Here is an 18,144-nt window from a genome sequence, read left to right on the forward strand (position 1 = left end):
ATTACTCTCCAAAATTTATCCTAATACCACCTTTCTTCACAACTCATGCTATGAGAACACACAGGTTAAAGTATTGGCAAAATGCAAACAACCAAGGTTTGCTATGGAAATCTATCTTTGAGAATGAGGAACTCTTTCCCACCTGAGATACTAAGAGAGGCATATCCAAGAGACATCAGTAGTACCCTATCTGGACTTGACTCCATTCATGGAGGAACTTCTCTCTCAGCCTACAGGAAAGACTCCACATGAATAGGTATATAATGTTATCATTATATTCATGAAATGAGTGCTTGAGACAGCAAAATTAGGGAGGTAGTAAACAGCTTGTTCACCCAAGCTGTCCTCCTCTTTTTCACAGCAATCCCTTCTTCAGAGAAATCCTTAGAAATAACTGTTAGTCTCTGGATGAAGGATGTCAGCCAGGTGCCTGGTCTCAATTCCTCACAAATCAAATAGTCTCCAGTAATCTGGTCACTTTTGGTTACTTGTGGTGAGGCTAGGATTCTCTTTCAAAATGACGCAGCAAGGGAGAATGCTTAACTGAGTCAGCGATGAAATCTTTGCCTTTTCTCTAGAGAGTTGTTGTCTTAAAAGTATGCACAATAGAGTTACACTGAGGACAATCTTAGGTGACAGGTGTGCAAACTGACTTGAGCTTCAGGATTACCCTGACATTGCTGCAGTGGTGGAGCACTATAAGCCAGATGGGCTATATAGGGAAGTTCCACCCTGAGGGAGCACTTCTCCATGAAATAGACAAATTCAATTGCAATCTCTTGACCCCTTTCATAAAGCCAGGCACTCTAAGCAAGCCTTCCATACCAAAAATTAACTATATGTGTTACTCAAAGAAATATTCAACCCATGCTGGATGGATGGCATGCACCATGCTAAAAGAGAGCATGAATGGGATTGGGAGTCATGGCCATCACTCATAAGTGCAGTGGTCCACTGAGGCATGGGACACTCAATCCTGGATGCAAAATGTTTCTGAACCAATATGAGTAGCTTTTATCTTGAGAACCATATGAGACTGGGGCAATGAGAGTCCACAGATGCTCTAAGCCTGGTGTTTGATGATGTACCTGGTCTCCTCTAAACTCAGGGACAGGAGGATTTTGTCAAGCAAGAGAGAAACTGGAGAGGCATGCCATGAATACATGCTAATGCATTCTTTCGCTAAACTTGTGCCAGACGATGGCCTTGGTAGCACATCTTCTTAGGAATCAGGAAATGTGGAATGGTGATGGAAAGAAGAAGAGAGGGGTCCTGTCATATTGAGAGGGCATACACACAAAGAAGTAGATATGATATCCACTTGAGCTCTTGGAAGCTCAAGTGGTGAAAACTCATTGATAAAAGCAGCAATCTAGATACAAACATTCTAAATATTGCACAGCAAACCCAATTATTACACTGTATGCCTATTCATTACTTCAGATATGAGAGGACCTGAATCCCTTATATGTCACCCTGCACTATTGTATGCTGTGATCTTTGGAACCTAATCCATGGGATCGCACACTTTGCCCAAAAAACCAAGTCCCAACTGACATTTTTTGTCTCGTCAGGATGTATTTGGAATAAAGTTCTGTGGGAAGAGGCCTCCAGTGGATGTTACAGTTTCTTCTTTGACATGCCGTTTTTGACTCCTCTTAAGCCCGTAACTGGCCTGGAAATAGGCTACTATGCCAAGAACAAAGTCTGTAATGAGGTGGGAGGCCTCGGATCCTCTGGAATTGAAATACTCTCCCAAATGCTTCTCCTGCTTGTCTTGTGGTGAGCATATGACTGTCCTTGCTACATATATGCAATTGGCAGATACTACTGTTGGGTCAATGATGAGTACTTTATATTGCCTTGAGGATCGGTGATGACATCAATATCAAGAAAAATGGCATGATGCTGAGGCCCAGCCTAAAAGACTGTTGTGTAATCCAACCTTGGGATGATGATGATAGTCCCTTTGGTACGATCTAGTTTGGTCCTGGAGGACTTGAGGTACGGGAGGCCATCTTTGGGAGCATTAACTATGCTACTCCATAAAATTCCCCATGTGTTTCTTATACTTTAATCCTCAACCCAGGTCCTGGCCATTTTAGCATCCCATGCTGATCACCACATCACACTTCGTGTCTTTCAGTAGAAAATTCTGCTCAGAGTGGTTGCACGGCATGCACTGTCGTAAATGAGTGCCTGACTTTGATTGGCTGTCTTGACCAATGGTTTACCAGTCACCAGGTCTCATCATTCAAGGAGGTGCTCTTGGTCTGGAAGGCAAGCTGAACCTTCAACAATGCATGTAGTTGTCCCCTTAAGGCATTCCTGAAAGAGGAGAAAAAGGCGCCTTTAGATCATCTTGTCATGCTATTCTAGGATCCCCATACTTCTTTTTCAAACAGAGGGTGAATACACTTTCATCCTGCTCTAAGGAGAGATTCATTCTTGTTTAAAAATAAGAGATGTATCTGTGGCTCATGATGTGAATGGACATGTCCTCTGCTGCACCCTCTCTTGAAACTTAGAAATGTTTCAATGGTTGCACACAGCAATGAGAATCCACTGTTGTGCTGACATTGGGGGCACACAACTTAAAAATAACTCTCCAAAATTTTTCCTACCACCACCTTTCTTAGAACTCAAGCTATGAGAATACACAGGATATAGCACTGGCAAAATGCCCCATACCCAATGTGTACTATGGAAATCATCTTTGAGAATGAGGAACTCTTTCCCACCTGAGATACTAAGGGAGGCATATCCAAGAGATATCAACAGTACCTGGTCTGCACTTCACTCTATTCATGGAGTTACTTCTCTCTCAGCCTAGCAGAAAGACTCCTCATGAGTAGATAAATAATGTTATCATTATTTTCATGAAACGAGTGTTTGAGACAGCAAAATTAGGGAGGTAGTAGACAGCTTGTTCACCCAATGGCTGCATGGCATGCACCGTCGTAAAGGAGTGCCTGACTTTAATTGGCTGTCTTGACCAATGGTTTACCAGTCACCAAGGGTCATCATTCAAGGAGGTGGTCTTGGTCTGGAAGGCAGCTGGACCTTCGGCAATGCATACAATTGTCCTCTCAAGGCATTTGCGAAACAGGAGGAAAAGACGCCTTGATACCATCTTGGCTATTGTTCTCGGAGCCCCATACTTCTTTTTCAAACAGAGATGAATACACTTTTGTCCTGAACTAAAGAAAGAGAGATTCATTCTTGTTTAAAAATAATCGATGTATCTGTGGCTCATGATGTGAATGGACATGTCCTCTGCTGCACCCTCTCTTGAATCTTAGAGAGATTTGAATGGTGACACAGAGCAAAGAAAATCCACTGCTGTGTGGATATTGGGGGCACACAACTCAAGAATTAGTCTCCAAAATTTTTCCTGCCACCACCTTTCTTCAGAACTCAAGCTATGAGAACACACAGGTTAAAGCACTGTCAAAATGCCCCATAACCAAGGTTTGCTATGGAAATCATCTTGGAGAATGAGGAACTCTTTCCCACCTGGAGATACTAAGGGAGGCATATCCAAGAGATATCAATAGTATCCGGGCTGCACTAGACTCTATTCATGGAGGAACTTCTCTCTCAGCCTCCAGAAAAGACTCCACATGAGTAGGTATATAATGTTATCATCATGTTCATGAAACGAGTGTTTGAGAGAGCAAAATTAGGGAGTTAGTAGACAGCTTGTTCACCCAAGCTGTCCTCCAATTTTTCATAGGTATCTCTTCTTCAGAGAAATCCTTGGAAGTAAGTGTTAGTCTCTGTATGAAGGATATCACCCAGGTGCCTGACCTGAATTCCTCACAAAGTCAAATAGTCTCCAGTAATCTGGTCGCATTTGTTTAGCTGTTGTGAGGCTAGGGGTCTCTTTCAAAAAGAAGCAGCAAAGGAGGATGGTTAACTGGGTCAGCAATGAAATCTTTGTCTTTTCTCTAGAGAGGTGTTGTCTTAAAAGTCTTGTGCAATAGAGTTACGCTGAGGACAATTTTAGGTGACAGGTGGGGAAACAGACTTGAGCTTCAGGATTGCCCTGACATTGCTCTAGTGGTGGAGCACTATAAGCCAGATGGGTTATGCAGGGGTACTCCACCGTCAGGAAGCACTTCTCCATGAAATAGGAAAATTCAATTGCAATCTCTTGACCCATTTAAAGAACGGGGCACTTTAACCAAGCCTTCCACACCAAAAATTAACTATTTGTGTCTCTCAAAGAAATATTCAGCCCAAGCTGGATGGATGGCATGCAACATGCCTCAAGAGAGCATGAATGGGATTGGAGTCGTGGCCATCATTCGTAAGGCCTGTGGGCCACCTAGGCATGGGACTCTCAATTCTGGATGCAAAATGTTGCTGAACCAATATGAGTACCTTTTCTCTTGAGAACCATATGAGACTGGGGCAATGAGAGTCCACAGATGCTCTAAGCTTGGTGTATGATGATGTACATGGTCTCCTCTAAACTCAGGGAGAAGAGGATTTTGTCCAGCAAGAGAGAAACTGGAGAGGCAGGCCATGAATACATGCTAAAGCAGTCTTTCGCTAAACTTCTGCCAGATGATGACCTTGGTAGAACATCTTCTTAGGAATCAGGAAATGTGGAATGATGATGCAAACTAGAAGAGAGGGCTCCTATCATATTGAGAGGGCATACACACAAAGAAGTAGATATGATATCCACTTGTGAATTCATGAACACTCTTGGAAGCTCAAGTGGTGAAAACTCATTGATGAAAGCAGCAATCTAGATAGAAATATTCGAAATATTGCACAGCAAACTCAATTATTACACTGTAGGACTATTCATTACTTGAGAAATGAGAGGACCCTCATCCGGTATATGTTACTCTGAACTATTGTATGCTGTGTTCTTTGGATCCTAATTCATGGGATCTCAATCTTTGCCCAAAAACAGAGGTCCCAACTGACATTTATTATCTCGTCAGGATGTATTTGGAAGAAAGGTCTTTAGGAAGAGGCCTCCCAGTGGAAGTATCAGTTTCCTCTTTGACACGCCATTTTTCACTCCTCTTCAGCCCCATACTGGCCTGGAAATAAGCTGCTATGCCAAGAACAAATGTCTGTAATGAGGTGGGTGGCCACGGATCCTCTGGAATTGAAATATTCTCCCAAACGCTTTTTCTGCTTGTCTTGTGGTGAGCATATGACTGTCCTTGCTACATATATGCAATTGGCACATAGTATTATTGGGTCAATGACGAGTACTTAATATTGCCTTGAGGAATGGTGAAGACTTCAATATCAAGTACAATGGCATGACGCTGACGCCCAACCTGGAAGAGAGTTGTGCAATCCAACTGAGGTGGCTGATGATGGTCTCTTCGGTACGATCTAGTTTGGTGCTGGAGGACTTGAGTTACGGGAGGCCATCTTGGGGAGCATCTAACTATGCTACTCCATAAAATTCCCCATGTTTTTCTTATACTTTAATCTTCAACCTAGGTCCTGGCCATTTTAGCATCCCTTGCTGATCACCACAGGACACTTCGTGTCTTTCAGTGGAGAGTTCTGCTCAGAATGGTTGCATGGCATGCACCGTCGTAAAGAAGTGTCTGACTTTGATTGGCTGTTTTGACCAATGCTTTACCAGTCACCAAGGGTCATCATTCAAGGACGTATTCTTGATCTGGAAGGCAAGCTGGACCTTCAGCAATGCATGCAGTTGTCCTCTCAAGGCATTGTTGAAGCAGGACAAAAAGGCACCTTGAGATAATCTTGGCATGCTGTTCTAGGCACCCCATACTTCTTTTTCAAATGGAGGATAGATACCCTTTGTCCTGCTCTAAGGAAAGTGAGAATCATTCTTCTTTAAAAATAATTGATGTATCTGTATCTCATGATGTGAATGGACATGTCCTCTGCAGCACGCTTTCTTGAAACTTAGAGAGGTTTGAATGGTGGCACAGAGCAAAGTGAATCCACTGCTGTGCTGATGTTGGGGGCACACAACTCAAGATTTAATCTCCAAAATTTTTCCTACCACCTCTTTCTTCAGAACTCAAGATATGAGAACACAGAGGTTAAAAACACTGTCAAAATACCACATAAGCAAGTTTTGCTATGGAAACCATCTTTGAGAGTGAGGAACTCTTTATCAATAGTACACGGTCTGCACTTGACTCTTTTCATGGAGGAACTATTCTCTCAGCCTACAGGAAAGACTCCAAATGAGCAGGTATATAATGTTATCATCATGTTCATGAAACGAGTGTTTGATACTGCTGTCCTCCTCTTTTTCATAGCGATCTCTTCTTCAGAGAAATCCTTGGGAATAACTGTTAGTCTCTGGCTGAAGAATGTCACCCAGGTGCCGGGTCTGAATTCCTCACAACGTCAAATAGTCTCCAGTAATCTGTTCACATTTGGTTAGTTGTGGTGAAGCTAGGGGTGTCTTTCAAAGTGATGCAGCAAAGGATGCTTAACTGAGTCAGCGATGATATCTTTCTTTTCACTAGAGAGGTGTTTTTCTAAAAGTCTTGTGCAATAGAGTTACGCTAAAGACAATCTTAGGTTACATGTGTGCAAACTGACTTGATCTTAAGGATTGCCCTGACATTGCTCATGTGGTGGAGCACTATAAGCCAGATAGGCTAAGAAGGGGTGTTCCAACCTGAGGAAGCACTTCTCCATGAAACAGGCAAATTCCATTGCAATCACTTGACCCCTTTCAAAAAGCCGGGCACTTTAACCAGGACTTCCATACCAAAAAATTAACGATTTGTGTCTCTCAAAGAAATGTTTGGCCCATGCTGGATGGATGGCATGCACCGTGCTACAAGAAAGCAGGACTTGCATCGGGAGTCATAGCCATCATTCATAAGTCATTTGGGCCAACTAGGCATGGGACTTTCAATTCTGAATGTAAAAGTTCTCTGAACCAATATGAGTACCTTTTCACTTGAGAATCATATGAGACTGGAGCAATGAGAGTCCACAGATGATCTAAGCCTGGTGTTAGATGATGTACATGGTCTCCTCTAAACTCAGGGAGAAGAGGAATTTGTTGAGCATGAGAGAAATTGGAAAGGCAGACCATGAATACATGTTAAAGCATCCTTTCGCTAAACATGTGCCACACGATGGCCTTAGTAGAACATCTTAGAAATCAGAAAAGGTGGAATGGTAATACAATCTAGAAAAGAGGGATCCTGTTATATTGAGAGGGCATACACACAAAGAAGTAGATATACACTTGTGAATTCATGAACACTCTTGGAAGCTCAAGTGGTGAAACAGGAGAAAAAGGTGCCTTGAGATCATCTTGACATGCTGTCCTGGGGGCCCCATACTTCTTTTTCAAATGGAGGGTGAATACATTTTTGTCCTACTCTAAGGAAAGAGATGTTCATTCTTGTTTAAAAATAATCAACGTATCTGTGGCTCATGATGTGAATGGACATGTCCTCTGCTGCACCCTCTCCTGAAACTTATAGAGGTTTTAATGGGGACACAGAGCAAAGAGAATCCACTGCTGTGCTGATATGGGGTGCACACCATCAAAGATTACTCTCCATAATTTTTCCTACCACCACCTTTCTTCAGAACTCAAGCGGTGAAAGCAAGCAGGTTAAATCCCTGGCAAAATGCCCCAAAACCAAGGTTTGCTATGGAAATTCATCTTTGAGAATGAGGAACTCTTTCCCACCTGAGATACTAAGGGAAGCATAATGAAGTGATATTAATAGTACCCGGTCAGGACTTGATTCCATTCATGGAGGATCTTATATCTCAGCCTACAGGAAAGACTCCACATGAGTAGGTATATAATGTAATCATTATGCTCATGAAACGAGTGTTTGAGACAGCAAAATTAGGGAGGTGGTAGACAGCTTGTTCACACAAGCTGTCCTCTTTTTCACAGGGATTCCTTCTTCAGAGAAATCCTTGGGAATAACTGTTAGTCTTGAGATGAAGGATGTCACTGAGGTACCTGGTCTCAATTCCTCACAAAGTCAAATAGTTTCCAGTAATCTGGTGGCATTCGGTTACTTGTGGTGAGGCTAGGGGTATCTTTCAAAACAAGGCAGCAAAGAAGGATGCTTAACTGGGTCATCGATGAAATCTTTGTATTTTCTCAAGAGTGATGTTGACTTAAACGTCTTGCACAATAGGGTTACACTGAGGACAATCTCAGGTGACAGCTGTGTAACCAGACTTGAGCTTCAGGATTGCCCTGACGTTGCTCTAGTGGAGGTGTACTGTAAGCCAGATGGGCTACAGTGGTGCTCCACCCTGAGGAAGCACTTCTCCATGAAATAGGCAAATTCAATTGCAATCTCTTGACCCATTTCAAAAAGCCAGGCACTTTAACCAAGTCTTCCATACCAAAAATTAACTATTTGTGTCTATCAAAGAAATATTCCACCCATGCTGGTTGGATGGAATGCACCATGCTACAATAGAGCATGACTAGAACTGGGAGACATGGCCATCGTTCATAAATGCTGTGGGCCACCTAGGCATGGGACTCTCAATTCTGGATGGAAAATGTTGGTGAAACAATATGAGTACCTTTTCTCTTGAGAACCGTATGAGACTGGAGCAATGAGAGTCCACAGATGCTCTAAGCCTGGTGTTTGATGATGAACATGGTCCCCTCTCAACTCAGGGAGAATAGGATTTTGTCGAGCATGAGAGAAACTAGAGATGCAGGCCATGAATACATACTAAAGCATTCTTTTGCTAAACTTCTTCCAGATGATGACCTTAGCTGCACATCTTCTTAGGAATCTGGAAATGTGAAATGGTAATGCAAACAAGAAGAGAGGGCTCCTGTCATATTGAGAGGACATACACACAAAGAAGTAGATATGATATCCACTTGTGAATTCATGAATACTTTTGGAAGCTCAAGCTCTTAAAACTCATTGATTAAGAACAGAAGAGTAGATACAAACATTTGAAATATTGCACAGCAAAACCAATTATTACACTGTAGGCCCATTTATTACTTGAGATATGAGAGGACCCGCATCCAATATATGTCACCTTGAACTATTGAATGCTATGTTCTTTGGATCCTAATGCATGGGATCACACACTTGGCGCCAAAAACGAGGTCCCAACTGACATTTATTGTCTCGTCAGGTTGCATTTAGTAGAAAGTTCAGTGGGAAGTGGACTACCAGTGGAAGTAACAGTTTCCTCTTTGATGTGCGGTTTTAAACTCCTCTTCAGCCTGATATTGGCCTGGAAATAAGGTGCTATTTCAAGAACAAAGGTCTGTAATGAGGTGGGTGGCCACGAATCCTCTGGAATTGAAATATTCTCCCAAACGTTTTTGCTGCTTGTCTTGTGGTGAGCATCTGACTGTGCTTGCTACATATATGCAATTGGCACATACTATTGTTCGGTCAATGATGAGTACTTTATATTGATTTGAGGAACGATAATGACTTCAATATCGAGTACAATGGCATGACACTGAGGCCCAGCCTAAAAGACAGTTTTATAATCCAACCTAGGTAGGATGATGATGGTCTCTTCGGTACGATCTAGTTTGGTGCTGGAGGACTTGACCTAAGGGAGGCCATCTTGGAGAGCATGAAACTATGGTACTCTATAAAATTCCTGATGTTTTTCTTATACTTTAATTCACAACCCAGGTACTGGCCATTTTAGCATCCCATACAGATCACCACATTACACTTCATGTCTTTCACTGGGAAATTCTGCTCAGAATGGCTGCATGGCATGCACCGTCGTAAAGGAGTGCCTGACTTTGATTGGCTGTCTTGAACAATGCTTTACCAGTCACCAAGAATCATCATTCAAGGAGATATACTTGGTCTGGAAGGCAAGTTGGACCTTCAGCAATGCATGCAGTTGTCCTCTCAAGGCATTCTTGAAGCAGGAGAAAAAGGCGCCTTGAGAACATCTTGGCAAGCTGTTCTAGGAGCCCCATACTTCTTTTTCAAACAGAGGGTAAATACCCTTTGTCATGCTCTAAGGACAGAGAGATTCATTCTTGTTTAAAAATAATCAATGTTTCTGTGGCTCATGATGTGAATGGGCATGTCCTCTGTGGCACCCTCTTGTAAAAGTTCTACAGGTTTTAATTGGGACAGAGCAAAGAGAATCCACTGCTGTGTTGATGTGGGGTGCACACAACTCAAAAATTACTCTCCATAATTTTTCCTACCACCACCTTTCTTCAGAACTCAAGCTGTGAGAGCAGACAGGTTAAATCACTGACAAAATACCCCATAACCAAGTTTTGCTATGGAAATCCATCTTTGAGAATGAGGAACTCTTTCCCACCTGAGATACTAAGGGATGCATAATGAAGCGATATCAATAATACTCGGTCTGGACCTGATTCCATTCATGGAGGAACTTATCTCTCAGCCTACAGGAAAGACTCCACATGAATAAGTATATAATGTTATGATTATGTTCATGAAACGAGTATTTGAGACAGCACAATGAGGGAGGCAGTAGACAGTTTGTTCACAGAAGATGTCCTCCTCTTTTTCACAGGGATCCCTTCTTCTGAGAAATCCTTGGGAATAACTGTTCATTTCTGGATGAAGGATGTCAACCAGTTGCCTGGACTCAATTCCTCACAAAGTCAAATAGTCTCCAGGAATCTGGTGACATTTGGTTACTCGTGGTGAAGCTAGGGGTCTCTTTCAAAATGAGGCATCAAAGGAGGATGCTTAACTGGGTGAGCGATGAAATGTTTGTCTTTTCTCTACAGTGGTGCTGACTTAAATGTCTTGTGCAATAGGGGTATGCTGAGCACCATCACAGGTGACGGTGTTTAACCAGACTTCAGCTTCATGATTGCCCTGATATTGTTCTAGTGGGGGAGTACTGTAAGCCAGGTGGGCTATAGTGGTGCTCCACCCTGAAGAAGCACTTCTCCATGAAATAGGTAAATTCAATTGCAATCTCTTGACCCATTCCAAAAAGTCGGGCACTTTAATCAAGTGCTCCATACCAAAAATTAACTATTTGTGTCTCTCAAAGATATATTTGGCCGACCCTGTTGGATGGCATGCAACATACTACAATAGAGCATGACTAGAATTGGGAGTCATGGCCATCATACATAAGTCCTGTAGGCCACCTAGGCATGGGACTCCCGAATCTGGTTGCAAAATGTTGCTAAACCAATATGAGTACCTTTTCTCTTGAGAACCGTATTAGACTGGAGCAATGGGAGTCCACAGATGCTCTAAGCCTGGGGTTGGATGATGTACATGGTCTCCTCTAAACTCAGGGAGAAGAGAATTTTGACGAGCATGAGAGAAACTGAAGAGGCAGGCCATGAATAAATGCTAAAGCATTCTTTCGCTAAACTTCCGCTAGACGATGGCCTTAGTTGTACATCTTCTTAGGAATCAGGAGATGTAGAATGGTGATGCAAACAAGAAGAGAGGGCTCCTGTCATATTGAGAGGGCATACACACAAAGAAGTAGATATGATATACACTTGTGAATTCATGAACACTCTTGGAAGATCAAGCAGTGAAAACTCATTGATTAAGAGCAGCAGGGTAGATACACACATTTGAATATTACACCGCAAAACCAATTATTACACTGTAGGCCTATTCATTACTTGAGATATGAGAGGACCCACATCCAATAAATATCACCCTGAACTATTGAATGCTGTGTTCTTTGTATGCTAATCCATGGGATCACACACCTGGCCCAAAAAACGAGGTCCCAACTGACATTTATTATCTCGTCAGGATATACTTGAAAGAAAGTTCTGTGGGAAGATGTCTTTCAGTGGAAGTATTAGTTTCCTCTTTGACATGTGGTTTTTCACTCGTCTTCAGCCTGAAATCGGCCTGGAAATAACCTGGTATTTCTAGAACAAAGGTCTGTAATGAGGTGGGTTACCATGGATCCCCTGGAATTGAAATATTCTCCCAATCACTCTTGCTGCTTGTCTTGTGGTGAGCCTGTGACTGTCCTTGTTACATATATGCAATTGGCAGATACTATTGTTGGGTCAATGATGAGTACTTTATATTGCCTTGAGGAACGATGATGACTTCAATATCAAGTACAATGACATGATGCTGAGGCCCAGCCTAGAAGACAGTTGTGTAATCCAACCTGGAGAGGATGATGATGGTCCCTTCGATATTATCTAGTTTGGTGCTGGAGGACTTGACGTAAGGGAGGCCATCTGGGGGAGCATGCAACTATGCTACTCCATAAAATTCCCCTTGCTTTCCTTATACTTTAATTCTCAACCCAGATACTGGCCATTTTAGCATCCCTTGTTGATCACCACATGTCACTTCATTCTTTCAGTGGAAAATTCTGCTCAGAATGGCTGCATGGCATGCACCGTCATAAAGGAGGGCCTGACATTGATTGGCTCTCTTGACCAATGCTTTACCAGTCACCAAAGGTCATCATTCAAAAAGGTATTCTTGGTCTAGAAGGTAAGCTGTACCTTCAGTAAGGCATGCAGTTGTCCTCTCAAGGCATGGTGGAAGCAGGAGATAAAGGCACTCTGAGATCATCTTGGCATGCAATTCTAGGAGCCCAATACTCCTTTTTCAAACAGAGGGTGAATACCCTATTTTCATGCTCTAAAGAAAGAGAGATTCATTCTTTTTTAAAAATAATCAATGTATCTGTGGCTCATGATGTGAAAGGACATGTGTGCTGCACCCTCTCTTGAAACTTAAAGAGATTTTAATTTGGACACAGAGCAAAGAGAATCCACTGCTGTGCTGATGTGGTGTGCACACACTCCAGTACCCAGTCTGGACTAAATTCCATTCATGAAGGAACTTATCTCTCAGCCTACAGGAAAGACTCCACATGAGTAGGTATATAATGTTATCATTATACTCATGAAATGAGTGTTTGAGACAGCAAATGAGGGAGGTAGTAGTCAGCTTGTTCACACAAGGTGTCCTCTTCTTTTTCACAGTGATAACTACTTCAGAGATATCCTGGGGAATAACTGTTAGTCTCTGGATGAAGGATGTCACCCAGGTGCCTGGTCTCCATTCCTCACAAATTCAAATAGTCTCCAGGAATCTGGTGGCATTCGGTTACTTGTGCTGAGGCTAGGGGTCTCTTTCAAAATGAGGCAGCAAAGGAGGACGCTTAACTGGGTCAGCGATGAAATTTTCATCTTTTATCTAGAGTGATATGACTAAAAGTCTTGTGTAATTGGATTACGTTGAGGACAATCTCAGGTGACAGGTGTGTAACCAGACTTTAGCTTCAGGATTACCCTGACATTGGTCTAGTGGGGGTGTACTGTAAGCCACATGGACTAAGGTGCTCCACCCTGAGGAAGCACTTCTCCATGAAATAGGCAAATTCAATTGCAATGTCTTGAACCATTTCAAAAAGCCGGGCACTTTACCCAAGCCTTTCATACCAATATTTAACTATGTGCGTCTCTCAAAGAAATATTCGGCCCACGCTGGTTGGATGGTATGAACCATGCTACAATAGAGCATGACTGGGATTGGGAGTCATGGCCATCATTCATAAATCCTGTGTGCCACCTAGGCACGGGATTCTCAATTCTGGATGCAAAATGGTGCTGAACAAATGTGAGTACCTTTTGTCTTGAGATCCATATTAGACTGCAGCAATGAGAGTCCACAGATGCTTTAAGCCTGGTGTTTGATGACGTACATGGTCTCCTCTAAACTCAGGGAGGAGAAGATTTTGTCGAGCATGGAAAAATCTGGAGAGGCAGGCCATGAATACATGCTAAAGCATTCTTTCACTAAACTTCTGCCATACGTTGGCCTTAATAGCACATCTTCTTAGGAATCAGGAAATGTGGAATGGTGATGCAAACAAGAAGAGAAGGCTCCTGTCATATTGAGAGGGCATACACACAAAGAAGTAGATATGATAATCTCTTGTGAATTCATGGACACACTTGGAAGCTTAAGCGGTGAAAACTCATTGATTAAGAGCAGCAGGGTAGAAACAAACATTTGAAATATTGCACAGCAAAACCAATTATTACACTGTAGGCCTTTTCATTACTTGAGATATGAGAGGACCTGCATCCAATAAATGTCAGTCTGAACTATTGAATGCTGTGTTCTTTGTATCATAATCCATGGGATCACACACTTGGCCCAAAAAACGAGGTCCCAAATGAAATTTATTGTCTCGTCAGGATATATTTGGAAGACAGGTCTGTGGGAAGAGGCCTCTCAGTGGAAGTATCAGTTTCCTCTTTGACATGCGGTGTTCCACTTCTCTTCAGCCTGAAATTGGCCGAAATAAGCTGCTGTTTCAAGAACAAAGGTCTGTAATGAAGTGGGTGGCCACGGATCACCTGGAATTGAAATATTCACCCAAACGCTCTTACTTCTTGTCTTGTGATGAGAATGTGACTGTGCTTGCTACATATATGCAATTGGCAGATACTATTGTTGGATCAATGATGAGTACTTTATATTGACTTGAGGAATGATGATGACTTCAATATCAAGTACAATGACATGATGCTGAGGCCCAGCCTAGAAGACAGTTGTGTAATCCAACCTGGAGAGGATGATGATGGTCCCTTCGATATTATCTAGTTTGGTGCTGGAGGACTTGACATAAGGGAGGCCATGTTGGGGAGCATGTAACTATGCTACTCCATAAAACTCCCATGTTTTTCTTATCCTTCAATTCTCAGCACAGGTCGTGGCCATTTTAGCATCCCTTGCTGATCAACACATCACACTTCATGCCTTTCAATGGAAAATTCTGCTCAGAATGACTACATGGCATGCACCGTCGTAAAGGAATGCCTGACGTTGATTGGCTGTCTTGACCAATGCTTTACCAGTCACCAAGGGTCATCATTCAAGGAGGTATTCTTGGTCTGGAAGGCAAGCTGGACCTTCAGCAATGCATGCAGTTGTCCTCTCAAGGCATTGTTGAAGCAGGAGAAAAAGGTGCCTTGAGATCATCTTGGCATGCTGTTCTAGGAGCCCCATACTTCTTTCTCAAATGGAGGGTGAATACCCTTTTGTCCTGATCTAGGGAAAGAGAGCTTCATTCTTGTTTAAAAATAATCAATGTATCAGTGGCTCATGATGTGAATGGACATGTCCTCTGGTGAACCCTCTCTTGAAACTTATAGAGGTTTTAATGGGGACACAGAGCAAAGGGAATCCACTGCTGTGCTGATGTAGGGAGCACACCACTCAAAAATTACTCTCCAAAATTTTTCCTACCATCACCTTTTTCAGAACTCAAGCTGTGAGAGCAAACAGATTAAATCCCTGGCAAAATGCCCCATAACCAAGGTTTGCTATGGAAATCCATCTTTGAGAATGAGGAACTCTTTCCCACATCAGGTACTAAGGGATGCATAATGAAGCGATATCAATAATACCCGGTCTGGACTTGATTCCATTCCTGGAAGAACTTATCTCTCTCAGCCTACATGAAAGAGTCTACATGAGTAGGTATATAATGTTATCATTATGTTTGTGAAATGAGTGTTTGAGACAGCACAATTAGGGAGGTAGTAGACAGTTTGTTAACAGAAGCTGTCTTCCTCTTTTTCACAGGGATCCCTTCATCAGAGAAATCCTTGGGAATAACTGTTAGTCTCTGGATGAAGGATGTCACCCAGGTGCCTGGTCTCAATTTCTCACAAAGTCAAATATTCTCCAGTAATCTGGTGGCATTCGGTTACTTGTGGTGAGGCCAGGGGTCTCTTTCAAAATGAGACAGAAAAGGAGGATGCTTAACTGTGTCAGCGATGAAATCTTTGTCGTTTCTAAAGAATGGTGTTGACTTAAACATCTTGTGCAAAGTGTTATGCTGAAGACAATGTCAGGTGACAGGTGTGTAATCAGACTTCAGTTTCAGGATTGCCCTGACATTACTCTAGTGGGGGTGTACTGTAAGCCAGATGGGATATAGCAGTGATCCACCCTGAAGAAACACTTCTCCATGAAATAGGCAAATTCAATTGCAATCTCTTGACCCATTTCAAAAAGCCGGGCACTTCAACTAAGCCTTCCATACCAAACATTAACTATTGGTGTCTCTCAAAGAAATATTCGGCCCACGCTGGTTGGATGGCACACACCATGCTACAATAGAGCTTGACTGGGATGGGGAGTCATGGCCATCATTCATAAGTCCTGTGGGCCACCTAGGCACGGGATTCTCAATTCTGGATGTAAAATGTTGCTAAACCAATATGAGTACCTGTTCTCTTGGGAACCGTATTAGACTAGAGCGATGAGAGTCCACATATGCTCTAAGCCTGGTGTTTGATGATGTACATGGACTCCTCTCAACTCAGGGAGGAGAAGATGTTATCGAGCATGGGAAAAACTGAAAAGGCAGGCCATGAATACATGCTAAAGCATTCTTTCACTAAACTTCTGCCAGATGATGGCCTTAGTAGCACATCTTCTTAGGAATCAGCTAATGTGGAATGGTGATGCAAACAAGAAGAGAGGGTTCCTTTCATATTGAGAGGGCATACACACAAAGAAGTAGATATGACAATCTCTTGTGAATTCATGAACACACTTGGAAGCTCAAGCAGTGAAAATTCATTGCTTAAGAGCAGCAGGGTAGATACAAACATTAAAAATATTGCACAGCAAAACCAATTATTACACTTTAGGCCAATTCATTACTTGAGATATGAGAGGACCCGTTTCCAATAAATGTCAGCCTGAACTATTGAATTCTGTGTTCTTTGGATCCTAATGCATGGGATCACACACTTGGCCCAAAATATGAGGTCCCAACTGACGTTTATTGTCTCATCAGGATGTATTTGGAAGACAGGTCTGTGGGAAGAGGCCCCCAGTGGAAGTATCAGTTTCCTCTATGACACGTAGTGTTTCACTCCTCTTCAGCCTAAAATTGGCCTGGAAATACACTGCTGTTTCAAGAACAAAGGTCTGTAATGAGGTGGGTGGCCACGGATCCCCTGGAATTGAAATATTCTCCCAAACGCTCTTGCTGCTTGTCTTGTGGTGAGCATGTGACTGTCCTTGTTACATATATGCAAGTGGCAGATACTATTGTTGGGTCAATGATGAGTACTTTATATTGCCTTGAGGAACGATGATGACTTCAATATCAAGTACAATGGCATGACACTGTGGCCCAGCCTAGAAGACAGTTGTGTAATCCAACCTGGAGAGGATGATGATAATCCCTTTGGTACTATCTTGTTTGGTGCTGGAGGACTTGACCGAAAAGAGGCCATCTTGGGGAGCATGTGACTAAGCATCTCCAAAAAATTCCCCATGATTTTCTTATCCTTCAATTCTCACCCCAGGTCCTGGCCATTTTAGCATCCCTTGCTGATCACTACATCACACTTCATGTCTTTCAGTGGAAAATTCTGCTCAGAATGGCTGCATGGCATGCACCGTCATAAAGGAGTGCCTGACTTTGATTGGCTGTCTTTACCAATGCTTTGCCAGTTTCCAAGGGTCATCATTCAAGGAGGTATTCTTGGTCTGGAAGGCAAGCTGGACCTTCAGCAATGCATGCATTTGGCCTCTCAAGGCATTGTTGAAGCAGGAAACAAAGGTGCCTTGAGATCATCTTGGCTTGCTGTTCTAGGAGCCCCATACATCTTTCTCAAACAGAGGGTGAATACCCTTTTGTCCTGCTCTAAGGAAAGAGAGGTTCATTCTTGTTTAAAAATAATCAATGTATCAATGGTTCATGATGTGAATGGACATGTCCTCTGCTGCACCCTCTCTTGAAACTTTTAGAGGTTTTAATGGCACACTGAGTAAAGAGAATCCACTGTTGTGCTGGTGTGGGGAGCACACCACTCAAAAATTATTCTCCAAAATTTTTCCCACCACCACCTTTCTTCAGAACTCAAGCTGTGAGAGGAAACAAGTTAAATCCCAGGCAAAATTCCCATAACCGAGGTTTGCTGTGGAAATCCATCTTTGAGAATGAAGAACTCTTTCCCACCTGAAATACTAAGGGACGCATAATGAAGCGATATCAATAGTACGCGGTCTGGACTTGATTCCCTTCATAGAGGAACTTCTTTCTCTCAGCCTGCAGGAAACAGTCCACATGAGTAGGTATAAAATGTTATCATTATATTCATGAAACTAGTGTTTGAGACAGCACAATTAGGGAGGTAGTAGACAGCTT

The 18,144-nt window shown here is 42.6% G+C and overlaps 1 long non-coding RNA gene across 3 annotated transcripts in view; it reads left to right on the top strand.

Moving 5' to 3' along the window:
* Positions 1-9,135: 9,135 nt before the first annotated feature.
* LOC103264014 overlaps positions 9,136-18,144 on the top strand; it is a 28,384-nt gene continuing 19,375 nt past the window's right edge. For 2 of the 3 annotated variants that reach the window (XR_504534.1, XR_504535.1), the window contains exons 1-2: positions 10,242-10,410; positions 10,516-10,702. This is a non-coding gene — a long non-coding RNA (uncharacterized LOC103264014). Of the gene's footprint in view, positions 9,269-10,241; positions 10,411-10,515; positions 10,703-18,144 lie in introns of those variants that run through there. The other variant, XR_002482173.1, reaches the window with a different exon arrangement.

The sequence above is a fragment of the Carlito syrichta genome, unplaced genomic scaffold (assembly GCF_000164805.1).
Source record: "Carlito syrichta isolate Samal-C Ts95f unplaced genomic scaffold, Tarsius_syrichta-2.0.1 Scaffold305413, whole genome shotgun sequence".
NCBI lineage: Eukaryota > Metazoa > Chordata > Mammalia > Primates > Tarsiidae > Carlito > Carlito syrichta.